The sequence below is a fragment of the Phocoena phocoena genome, chromosome 6 (assembly GCF_963924675.1).
Source record: "Phocoena phocoena chromosome 6, mPhoPho1.1, whole genome shotgun sequence".
Classification (NCBI taxonomy): Eukaryota; Metazoa; Chordata; class Mammalia; order Artiodactyla; family Phocoenidae; genus Phocoena; species Phocoena phocoena.
Genome location: NC_089224.1, coordinates 94,538,951 through 94,552,112, shown reverse-complemented (window position 1 = coordinate 94,552,112; position 13,162 = coordinate 94,538,951).

The following is a 13,162-nucleotide window of genomic DNA, read 5'->3' as shown; positions in this document are numbered from 1 at the left end:
TGCTCCAGGTAGAGGTCAGGATTTCATAGTCAAAGAGAAGGAGGGACTACGACAGTTGTGAGGACCGCAGAGGATAATGGCGAGGGCAGCAGTGGGCTCCGTCAGGAGCCCTGAGGACACGTGCCAGCGTTGCTTCCCTCGGAGCGCGCGTGTACAGCTAACCCACTTAACCTTGAGATTTACGTGTCACTCTGTCTCATCTGTATAACGGGCACAGAGCACACTCTGCCTACTCCATAAAGTGTCTAGATCAGTATTTTTCAAAGTGTAGGTCTCAGCACGTTACCGAACTGAGAGGCCAACTTCATAGCTGAATGGGGTGTGACCCGCTTTTTTTTTCGTATAAAATAGAAAATATCAGAGTACATGGCACGTAGTAATAGGAGGTTTTGTTCATGAGTCTTCCTTTTCTGTGTGTTTTACTTATGTTGTTTATCGTATGCTCCACTAGCATGTAAGGTCTTTGAAGGCAAGGGCTTTTGTTCCCTCCTTCCCTTTTGTTTACTCCTGTATTCTGCTGAGAATAGTATTTGGCATATTGTAGGTAGTTAATACTTACTTAGTTGAAGGAATGAATAAATATGACCTGAATCATGATATAAAGGTTTTTTGTTTGTTTGTTTTGTTTTTACTGTGAAATGGCAAAAATGTTTTGAAAGCCACTGCTAAATAATACAGATGATAGTGCTTTGTATGACTCTGGAATAAAAACTGAAATGACTTAATAATTTCAAAGGCAGATTTTTTTTTTTCCTGAACAATCTATAAGCTGTCTCATTATTCGTCTCAGTTCTTTGCTTTACTTTGGCAATAAAAACTCAGCTCTTATATGCACTTAAGGCCCACTGAGGCAAGGGTTTTGGCAAATATGGTTACACTCAGAATAGAAGATCGACAGAGAGGACGTCGGTTCGTTAGTGCAGTTGGTCCCCCCACTGGAATCCTACCAGCTGGCACTAGCCCAATTCAGTAGCATTAAGTTCAACCAGTATTTACTGAGTGCTACTTCCTCACCTCTGTCTGCACAGTGACTAGCACACAGTAGACACCCACAGCTTTTTTTAATGAGCAAATAAAGAATGAACATGTATGGAGGAGAACTTCGCTGTCCTCAAGAATCTGACAGTCTAGAGTAGGTGACACTAGTAGCTAATGCTAATAGCACACCAGTAGTGAGGAAGGAATGAGTACATGAGCGTGGAAGGACCAGCGAAGGCTCCATCGGAGAACAATCATTTGAACTTGGCTTTCAAGATGAGAGATTCCAGCCGGGAAAGATAGGAGAGCAACATTCAGAGCAAAAGAAAAACCTGCACAAAGGTAGGCAGGAGAGCCAGTGTAGGGGCCATTGTGAAGCAACCAAAAGTCCAGTTTGGTTGGACTTGTATGGACCTTGTGGGTCAATTTGTATATGGCAGTAATTAGAATGAGGCCAAATGTAGGCTGGACTCATATTCTAGAGAGTCTGGAATTCCAGGGTGAGGCAAGTGTCTGTAGCCCAGTATAGAGCTGGGAGTGACTGAACATTTTTGAGCACAGGCAGGTATAGAGATGAACCAATTAGGCCCTCATGAGCTCTTGGGAAAGGGGGACTTGCAAGGCACCAGAAGAATTTTCACTCTCAGTTTCTACTGAGAATTCAGACAGGCGTGTTCTGTTTACATCCACGCCTCAGCTCCAGCCCCATCTACCTCTGCTGTCTCTTCCGCTTAGTTCTTGGATTCTTAACCCAAATTTCTGTTTCTTCACCTCCCCCCTTATCTGCCTTTCGCTCTCACAGCTTTCCTCTAGAGCTCTACCTCCAAGAACCTTTTAAGAGAGAAAAAGCAAGGCATCCTTGCAAATATTCATTTAACCTTCACGACAGCTCAGTGAGTGGACGTTCTTAGTAGTCTACTCAGCACAAATTCTTCCTTTCCCCTTCCTAACAATACTCAGATCTTTATTGAGCATGACCCTTCCCCAATACAGCCAGTGTGCCGACTGTCTCAGCAACAGGGGTGGGCCTTACGTGCTCCAAACCGATCAGGATAACTCCCTTTTGCCACAGCCAGTCAGCACGTGGTATATCACAGGCCACGGGAACTGGTTCAAGAGTGGACACGTTACCCAAGTTCAGCCCAAATGAGACTGCAGGAGAGGTTTGCTGCAAGTATGGAGAAGATATTTTTTCACCTTTCTGACACTGCTACCAAAAGGGAGTCTTTCTAGATGTGTAAAAGGGAATTATATATATTTTTTTCCTGAGTGTTGTTGGCAGCCGTCATGTGACCATGAGGTGGAACAGCCTTAGGATGAAGCCACCACGATAAAAGGTGCAACAGAGAAATATAAAGAAACTGGGTCCTTGAGGACATCATCGCACAGCTGAGTCAATTCCTACAGTGCCGCCCTTCCTCTATGGAAGGGTATGTATGGGGGTAGTAAACCCTCATTATTGTTTAAGCCAGATTAAAGTAGGTTTTCTGTCACTTGCCATCTAAACACAAGATGTACTAACTTGCTAAGTGATCTCTTAGCCACACAGCTAGGAGGTGGGAGAGCAGAACTCAAAACTCCCATCTCGCCTCGGGTGCCGCCTCCACCGCCTGCCTTTCGCTCTTGGTTGCCACCAGAGTGAGCTGCCCGCTCTTCCCTCCCTTGCGGTTCAGCCTCCTGCCCTGCACCTGCGGCCCCCAACCCTCCCATGACGTCCTTTCCTGATGATGCCCTGCTGTGATGTCTGGAATTCCTTTGGTTCAATCACCAAAATATATCTACACATACGTTCGAACTCTTTCTAGTCCCTGGCTTCCTCGAGGTCTACAGGTCTCCGGTGCCTCTCAGGAGGAGGCAGATCAGGGGTTACATCCCGGCTGCAGGTTCAGCTAGTGTCTGGCTCACTCACCATTGCCCCTCCAGAATATTCATTTCCTTTCAAAATTCACTCCTTAAAAATGCGTGCCCCCTCCCCCCTTAAAAACGCCAGCATCACCGTTGCCCAGTACGCTGCCTGGGTGCTCCCTCCCCTTCTTTAAGGACTCGACTACTACTTCACAGTCGTCCTCTCACCTGCGTTACCCCTGCTGCTGTCCTGAAGGTATCGGCAGCCACTGTCGTGTGACCTAATACCCTAGCCTCCCAGGTCCTTGACATCCTGGGCTCTAAAGACTGCCTTCCCCGTCCTCGAGTCACCAGGCCATTCTCTGAAGCCGGAGTCAATGGCCCTCTTCTGCCCAAGTTCTGCGTCCCCTCCTGCAGCCACATGCTCTCAGGTTCCACGTTGTCAGTTATTTCTTTGTATTCCTAGCTTTCCCCACAGAACCATGCTTTTTGCCTATAAATGTGCACCTACTTAAAGATAGTCTGATGATCTTACATTTTGTCCAAGGCTGGACTAACCGTCCCTTCACCGCTAGACAGCATTTGCTTCTACAGCACCTCCCACTAGCACATCTAATCACCCTACCTGCATTTGTGACCATATGATACTCTGCCTTACTTGCTGTAATGGATGAATGGTTCACATTCTTTTGAAAGCTGGTTTCTTCATTTGTCTTCCATTGATCTACATCCTTTTATTTACTGTCCCATTTCTCTGCTTCCCTGTGTAACTCCTGAAAAGAGCTGTCTATGCCAACTGCCTTTAATTTCTGTCTGCATATTGTCTCTGGAACTCACCCTAATCAAGCTTATGTCTCCACAAATTCACTGAAATTATTCTTGTAAAACCACCAGTCGTCTCCACGTGGCCAAATCCAGTTGTCAATCTTCATCCCTTGTCTCGCTCGAACTTTCAGCAGCATTTTCCACAACGAATCACTCCCTCTTTCTTTTCTTTTTCTTTTTTTTTTTTGGCCACGCCGAACAGCACGTGGGATCTAACCTGTGACCCCTGCCGTGGAAGCGCAGAGTCCTAACCACTGGACTGCCAGGGAAGTCCCCCCCTCACTCCCTCTTTCTTGAAACGCTCTCTGCACCTGTCTTCAGCAGCCCTGCACTCTCCTGGTTTTCCTCCTTCCCTATTGGTTGTTTCTTCTCAGTCTCATTTACTGGCTTCTCCTCCTTCCAAATGCAAAATGTTGGAATACCCTGGAGATCAGCCTTTCCATCTCCTTTCTATCTACAGTCATTCCCTGGGTAATCTTCATCCAGTAGCATGGCTTAAGTACAATCTTCTGATTGCTTTCAAACTTAAGTCCCCAACCCTGAGCTCTCTTTGTGTTGGTCAGTCTCCTGAGATGGCTGCCACCCAATCCCTCTAGGTACGTGCCACTCTTCTCATCAAAAGGTGGAGTCTGTGTTCCCTCCGCTCGCGTGTGCTGGCCCTGTGACAAGTTTTGACAGATAGGATATGGCAGAAGAGGTGCTATGTCATTTTGGACCTATCCTTTATGAAGCCTGACAACTTCTGATCTCGTCCTTTCTGGAGAAACCAGTCACCACGTAAGAAGTCTGACTCCCTGAGGTGCCAGATATGTGAATGAAGATACTCTGGACCTTCCCACGTAGCCCACTACTGAATGCAGCCAAGTGAGTGATCCCAGCTGATGCCACGTAGAGCGGAACTGCACAGCTGAGCCAGTCAGTCAACCCACAGGATGATAAATAATAAATTGTTGCTGTTTTAAACTCCTAAATTTTGGGGTAGTTTATTTAGTATGCAGCAAAAGATAACTGAGATACCCTTGATCTCCAAACTCCCATATCCACCGTCAAACTGACATCTCCACTTGGAAGTCTAATAGGCAACCAAACTTAACATGTCCAGACTTGGACTCTTAATGCCTCACCTTCCCAGCATACTCTTCCCCTGGCATTCCCCGACTCAGTAAATGGCTATTTGCACAGCCATAAATTATAGGAGTTATTCTGGACTCCTTTCTCACACTCCTCTTTCAATCGTAGCAGCTCTAGCCTCAAAGTATATCCAGAATCCCATGAATTCTTACTACTTCCACTTCTAACATCTTGCTCCAAGCCACCGTCATCATGTACCTAGACTTCTGCAACAGACTTCTAACTGGCTTTCCTCCTTCCACATTTGTCCCCTGTCCTTCATCTCACCCCACAGTTGAGAATTTCAACACAACAGCCAGAGTGATATTTTAAAAATGTAAGTAAGGCATCTGAAAAGATGCTCAGCATCACTAATCATTAGGGAAATGCAAATAAAAAACCACAAAGATGGCTGCTGTCAAAAAAAAACCCAAACGAATCAAAAAACAAATGTTGGTGAGAATGTGGAGAAATTGGAACCCTCGTGCACTGTTGGTAGGAATGTAAAATGGTGCAGCTGCTGTGGAAAACAGTATGTTGGTTCCTCAAAAAATTAAACAGAGTTATCCTTTGATCCAGTAATTCTGCTTCTGGGCATAAACCCAGAAGAAGTGAAAGCAGGGACTCAAACAGATATGTCTGCACCCATGTTCACAGCAGAATCATTCACAAAAGCCAAAAGGTGGAAACAACTTAAATATCCATCATCGGGCGAATACATAAACTATGGTATATACATACGACAGAATATTATTCAGCTTTAAAAGGGAATGAAATTCTGATACATGCTACAACACAGATGAACCCTGAAGCCATTATGCTAAGTGAAATAAGCCAGACACAGAAGGACAAATATGCCACTTATATGAGATGTCTAGAGTAGTCAAATTCATAGAAACAGAAAGGAGAATGGTGGTTTTACTCAGGGGCCGGGAGTAGGGGGAAATGAGTTATTATTTAATGGGTACTGAGTTACACTATGGGATGATGAAAAAGTTCTGGAAATGAACAGTCGTGATGGTTACACAACAATGTGAATGTACGTAACGCCACTGAACTGTAACATTTAAAAATGGTTAAAATGGTAAATTTTATGTACATTTTACCATAATAATTTTTTAACATAAGTTAAGATCATGTCTTCTCTCTAATGAGTTTCCATCTCACTAAGAATAAAAGCCAAAATCTTTACAATAGATTACAACTATACAAAATATTGTCAAATGAGTCTTTGTTGGAACAAAGAGAATTTAGCTGAAAACAGGCAACGTTTTTCCCCCCTTGAATCTTAATGTACTCTTTTCTCTTTCCCTCTTAGAGTTATTAAGCTTTTCTACTGAGAGGCTGTTGATCTACTGAAAACTGCCAGTGACCAAAATGACAATTGGAATTTGAGCCAAAAGTATATGTGCTTCCACCTCGTGCTAGAACTAACAGGTCTGAATGATAATGAATGTCAGTCCCTGGTCCCGAGTGATATTCTTATTCTTTGCAGCTTTGGTCAGACAAACCAGTCTGGTCCATCAGACAGAAAGCAGTTTGACCTGAGATGCCCAGCCCTTCCACTCTACCGGAAGGTGATGATGTTTTCTTAGCCCCTGCTGTCTGCCTCAATGTCAGGTGAAAGCAACTTTGAAGAGCGAGGGACCTCCCCCCGCTTTTCCCTCTGCCTGGCACGGTCTTCCTCCCTTTACCCATGTAGCTTTGCTCCCTCGACAGTCTCAAGTCTTTACTTAAATGTCATCTTTTAAATGATGCCTTCTTGGACCACTGTATTCAAAATTTCATCTCCCTTTATCAGCAACCTTGCTTAATTTTTCTCTGGACACTTGGCACCCTCTAACATAGAATGTAACTGACTTTCTTATTTTGTTTATTGTCTGCCTTCTCCCACTAGAATATAAGGGCTGTAAGTGCAAATACTTTTGTGTGTGTGTGTGTGTGTGTGTGTGTGGTTTTCACTGATATATACCCCCAGTACTTAGGACAGTGCCTGGCACATTATAACAAGTGTCCAAACATTTTAATGAACAAATGAAATAAGTCTGACCATCTAAAGGGAAAACTGGCATCTTGGTCCTCAGCATGGACCCTCTCCCCAAGTGAATGTACACACAGACATACACACAAAAAAACCTACGCCTATAATCTTAGGGGTTCCTAGACTCCCTGAAACCCAGCCACGGGTGCCAGGTTAAAACTCTTCGGTCAGAAGGAATTTAGCTGTACCTCTTTGGGTGCTTCTCCAGTGCAGTCTTTTGGAAATCTTCTCCATGCCACAGATGTTATGACTGTTGGGAGTCTCCCAGGAGATTCCAGAGCCTTGTAATATTGTAGCCAATACAGTGAAGCTGGCAGCCATAATTCTGTTAAGAAAACAGGAGTGTGTGCCAGTCCCTCATTATTCATTACCGAGCTATTAATTCAAGTTCTCTTAGGAAAACGTCCAACAGTGAAAAGACAGGCTCTGAGCAGCCGCAAGCTAAAGCACAGCCAGCGCTCTGTCCTGGTGTCCTGGGTTAGCCACTTCTTGGGGCAAATGCTGAGCTGCCCCGCTTTGAACACACCTGGCTCCCTGGGGATGGGAGTTGCCCTGCAGGGGCAACAGTGACCGGATCCTGGTCCTGTTCAACGTTGCTAACTCCCGAGGCTGCAGAATCCAAGAGGACTGGCTGCTCCTTAGAGGAGGAGCTCACATGTCCAGCGTGCCGGGCAAGAACTGAAGGTTGAGTAAGACTTTCACAAAAGAAAGGGGTGATGGCAGAGGAGCGGGTGGAAGGAGAGGGCATCCTGGGCAGAGGGGAGGAGCAGGCCCAGTGCAGAGACGCGGGAGTGGGTTAACAGCACGAGCCAGACTCCACGTGGAGGGTATGGAGCTTTATCAGAAGGGCTTTGGAGAGCCATGGATGGGGTAATGATAGAATAAGGTGTGCATTTAGTGAGATTTTCCCAGGAAGCAGTGGAGGATAGACTAGTAGAGGCAAGAAGACCACTCAGGTTGCTTTTACGTGATCCTGGGGCAAGTGGTATGGGCTGACCAAGCTGGTGGCAGCGAGCAGAATGGGAAGGGGAGAGATTCAAGGGTTATTAAGGCGGGTAGAATTATCCAATGATGGAAACACAATGGAGGATGAGAGAGGAATGGGGGGAGAGGGAGGATGGAGGTCATGGAAAATGTCAGGTTTCTGGCTTGGGCAACACGGTGGATACAAGCGCCATTACCTTAGGAAGAAATACGGGTGGGACCTGGGTCGAGGAGCCCTTCTCAGCTGCGGCTCCACTAGAGAAGTGAGCACTGCTGCCCTAAGGCCTCCACCGTCGGGAAGGAATGAGCGTCTCTCCCCTGATCTAGAATGGCACTAGTTCTCAGGAGAACTGAGAAAACAGGCACTCGGGTTGCATTCTGCATTCTGCGGTTCAGACAAAGAGCCCCGGTTGAAAAAGTTTTCGATAACGTAGGTCTGCTTATGCTCAGGCCGTGGGAGGGGATGAAATCGCCCTGACAAAGTGTATAACATTGAATCAGTATAAATGACAGAGTCAAGGGGTGAGGCGCCTGAGAATCTAGAGACGCATCGAAAAAATCAGGAGACAGTGACACCTTAAGTCCCCATGGAAGCCCAGGAGAAGGTAACTTCAGACAGAAGAGGCTGGCCAAGCTGTTTCCCACAGGGGGTGGCTGCACCACTGGTGACGCTGGAGAGGATTCTTGCGGTACATGTGGGCAAACACTTTTAACTTTAGTAGTTATGTATTGTTATCTCTATGTACTGCAAGTAATCCAGCATTTATGTAGTAATATAAATAACCATAGCTAACAGTTAATATTTTTTGACAGTTACTAGGTACTGGCCATTGTTCTAAGTGCTGTATATGTATTAATATTCTTACTTAATCCTCACCACAATCCTACAAGCTAGATATTGTTATCCCCTTTTTAAAGATGAAGAAATTGAGGCACAGAGGTAGGTCAAATAACTTGCCCAAGGTCACAGAACTAGTAAGAGGCAGAACTGGAATTTGAACCTGAGGGGTTTGACTCCAGGAACCCTGCTTTAAAAAAAAGGATTTACTTCTGGCTTACTCAAGTAAAAGAGAAGGATCAATTTCAAGAAAATAGCAAATAAATAATAGAACAAGTGGACTCAGCTATCACAAAATTGTTAAGGAGGGACACGAATGACTGACACTTGGGAAACAGTGCCCTGGCTGCATTGTTACATTGAGGAGAAATGCATGATAGTGAGCTGTACATAGTCTGCACATGTCCTGAGATTACAGGACAAAAGGAAACATCTAGATAATGCTGTTCCCTGCCTACGGGGAGGTCCAGTTGCATCCTTTCAATTCTGGGCCATTATCCTAGGGACAGACAACAACAAACCACAAATATCGTATTAACTGTTATCTGTCAAAAATGTTATTTGTTATTGGTGGCTGTTAGATTCTTTAATAATGTCTTGAAAGATTCACTGGGTTCTTTAAATGACCAAACTCTTACACATTATCACCATACTTAAGTGTATTAGAAATGTGCTAAATTACTTCCATGACTGCATCTTGAACATTTCAACAGCTGAGTACATTGTAAATACTCCTGCAGGAATTTTGATTTCTCATCCTTATTTCTTTGGGATCCCATGAGTAATACAAGAAGCTTGTTTATTGCTGAAATATATCTTGCTTAATGTCTTTCACGTCTGTCCCTGGTGTCTTACCAGCAAAAATGGTAGTGAAAATGATCCTAAGCAGAGGAAGGAATCAAACAGGGAAACCGAAAGAAGAAACAGAAAAGGGAATGTACTGGGGAAGGAAGATGGGCTGTACACCTTCCGGGGCTCCAGTCCTAAACTGGGAGAGGGCAAGAAAAAGGACATGGAACAGACTGAAACAAGCCAAAAGGTATTAGTCCTGAGAGATGCCCTCAGGCACTGGGAAAGAATGTCTTGACACCTAAGGGAGAGTGGGCAGGCACCAGGCCATTGACGCCTCTAGCTCCGCGTCTACCCTACCTAATACACCCTTGCTGGTCCTTGCCTGCAGGTTCTCTCATTCTTTCAAGGTTTCAGTAGCACGTAGTTTCCAGAGCAATGCCATGAGGAGTATTTGTCCTCAGGCCTAGAAGGCCATGTGCTACCCCAGGCCTTTTGGGGCCCTGGCTCAGTGTGCCCATCTTGGGTACTTTCAGCATGATGGATCGCATCTCAGTCTGTATGTTACAACTAAGGCTGCTGGGATCAACCATATTTCCACAGATCTACTCTCTGTATTAAAGGGAGAGACAAAATGTGTTGCTATCTAGTAGATGCAAACCAGCCCATGTTAACAATTAAAATTTCACTGGTTCTTGCCATTACTGTTACAACTCACCATTCTTGCCTGAAAATGTTCCTTGGGTATTATCTAGAGGGCCTTACTTGTATGTGTCAGCATCGTTACTCTCACCTCTCCTCAGGTCCTTCCTTTCAGCTTGAAGATTCTGTGATTCTAAAAGATTGGTAAGGAGGGTAGTGGAGTCTCTAGTACAAGAGCTTTTTGTGTGTTTATTTTAAAGTCTGCCTTATAGAAAATTTCAAACATCTACAAAAAAAGAGAGAAGAGTATAATGAATTCTCATGTACCCACTGATCTGCTTTAACAATTTATATACCATCTACACCTCCATCTTCTCTACCCCTCTGGATTATTTTGAAGAAGATTCTTAAATATTTTAGCATAGATCTCAAAAAGACAACTAATTTTTAAAAAATCTAGCGCAGGAGTTTTTAAACTTGGGTTTATGTATGTAATGTTGCATGCAAATACACATCTTCTTGAGAAAATGACCTACAGCTCTCATCATTTTTTAACTGGTTCAGGAGTCTAAGATTTTAAAAATCATTGCTCTAAGCAAAACAATGAGAAGAGATTAAATTTGCTTTAGGGTCAATATTTGTGAATGAAACCTCTCATCTTTTCACCATTACCACCATTACACTCATTCTTAAGTATTTTTCAGAAACTTGTTTCCTAGGAATGGTTTTAGCTGTTGTATATATAGAACAGTAAATTTCAACTTTAAAAGGTTTTAGGATTAAATGCACTCTCCAAAAGCCATAAATACTAATTTAAAGAGCAGAAAAACATTAGAGGCATGTATACAATGGTCAATATACAGTCACCATGAGAGCTTTCCAAATGGGCCCTCAGCCTGCCAAGTGAAGAAATCTACATCGGAGAACCAGAGGGAGAGTCAGTCAGAACTGATTTCACCAGAAGCATTAGCTCAGAGGCAGAGAATACAGGCACAGAACTGCTCAAAATGTCCCTACGTTTTGCAAAATACAAAGGACAACATACTTCCAGGAATGTGATGCTAAAATAAAAAAATTCAGAAACCATACATACTGCTGATTAAGTTAAAATTACTCAGTTATTTTAATAAAACAGACATAAAATATACATTAACATTTTCTTTATTTTCAAAAATCTGGGTTAAACAGGCAAGCTGCATGTACATAAACCAAACCAAACAACACACCAACAACTTAAAAAAAACAAAACAAAAAACCCCCAGAACCTTGCAAATTGTTAAGACTACTGGACTATCAACTAGAGGGCTGGACTAAATGAACAAGAAACCCTGATGCTCTATGACAGAAAACTGATGCCACACGTGCTTTCCCACTCGGGTGATCCCACGTGCACATACATGTGTGTACATGTGCAGGCATCACTGGAGGAAGAAAGAAAAAGTTGAAAATGGTACAATAAAATAATTCAAGTTACTGACCATTTCCTGTGTCCTTCAGAGTGATGTTTCCAGTGTTAAGAAATTATAGATACCTCCTCTACATTAAAAAAAAATCCAGAACAGTGAAAACACCAGGACACAGTTCTACTGCTATCTTTTGGAACGTACGGCTACACAGAAAATATTAAAAATTTCAATAAAAGCAACGTGTTTCTTGTCTAAGTAGTTAAAGTGAACAGACTTTTGTTAGTCACAGCCAAGCAGGAGGAGACCCTGGGAAAGGTTATAATTGGAGCTTATCCAGAAGAGGCTCCCACCATCTGCAAGAGGTTTGCTATGCTTCAGAAGGAAAAAACGAAGCAAACGCAAAGCAACCCATTCACTTTTGCATTTCTAAATTTAAAGTAAACATGCTGGTGTTGTTGAAATTTTAATTTCCAGTTTAAATTGTCATGACCACTTGGGGCACAGACAAAACCTTTATATGACCAGGAAGGAACTGAGCAAGGCCAATGACACTCAGTGTTCCTGTGTGTTTTCAAGTCTGTTCAGTGCAAGCAAGTGAAAACCAAAAGAAAGCAACCCAGCTTTAGTTCTAACACTGATAACTGTAGACCCTGGAAGGAAGTAATTTAGTGGTTTTTTTGTGTTTTTGTTTGTTTGTTTTTACTGCTTTTATTCCCTTACTATCTGAATTTAAACACAGTTCCATAAAACTTCAAGTATAGCTAAGGAAAGCACCTCACTGCCCCCAGCCAGCTTCCTGCTGTTGAAACTGAACTTTTCTGGCATTTGTATTCTAAAACAAGTTTCATTTCTCCTGATCTCTTGTTAAAACACAGATTTTATCTTCTGTAATTTTCTAATTTTGCACCTGTTGTTAGTTCCGAGTTTGGGAAGAGTGGAGAAGCACACAGGATGGCCTCCACAGGCTCTGGTCTAGGCTATCAGACACCAGGACGAATGTGGAGACCCCTTGCCTTTTCTCACTTGGAAGCAAGGGACTCTTTCAGGATAGTGTTTTAAATGGTAGTGGGGAAAACAGCAATTTAAATTTTATTTGTAGAAAAAAGTATCTGAATTTTCTATTTTTACTATGCATCACTTCAGTAATAAAAATAAAGAAACACAATGCTGTGAGGTGGCAGTTGTTTTTAGGTACATTTTCTTGTATTAGTTCAGCCCATTTTAAGTGAGGACTTTGGGCATTTTGGGAGATTTTTGTCTTCTCGCCATATTACCTATTTAAAAGCATACATCTTTCTTCCAGTGGGTAATGATCTGACACCCCACAGTCCCTTGAAATTATGATATATTCAACAACAACAAAATTTAACCAAGCTTTGTAGGTTGCAGTATAATTTATCTTTTTAAGAATAGTACATAGATGGTTTATTTCAATGCTTGTCATAACTAAAAATATTTTCCATATCTTTACACATAAAATGTGTATCAAATACCAAAGTCACAACTTTTCCCCTCAGAATTCCCTATCATTTCCCGGCACTTGGTGCTATAGAGTAGAAGTCTGGAGCCAGAATGTTCTTTTGTTTTCTGATAGGCAACTTATTACTGTCTGACTGAATGCCTACAGGATTTTTCATTCTTTATCCTTGGTAGTTTAAAATTTTGCCAGGAGGTGATTAGGTACAAGTCTCTTTCACCTGTTTT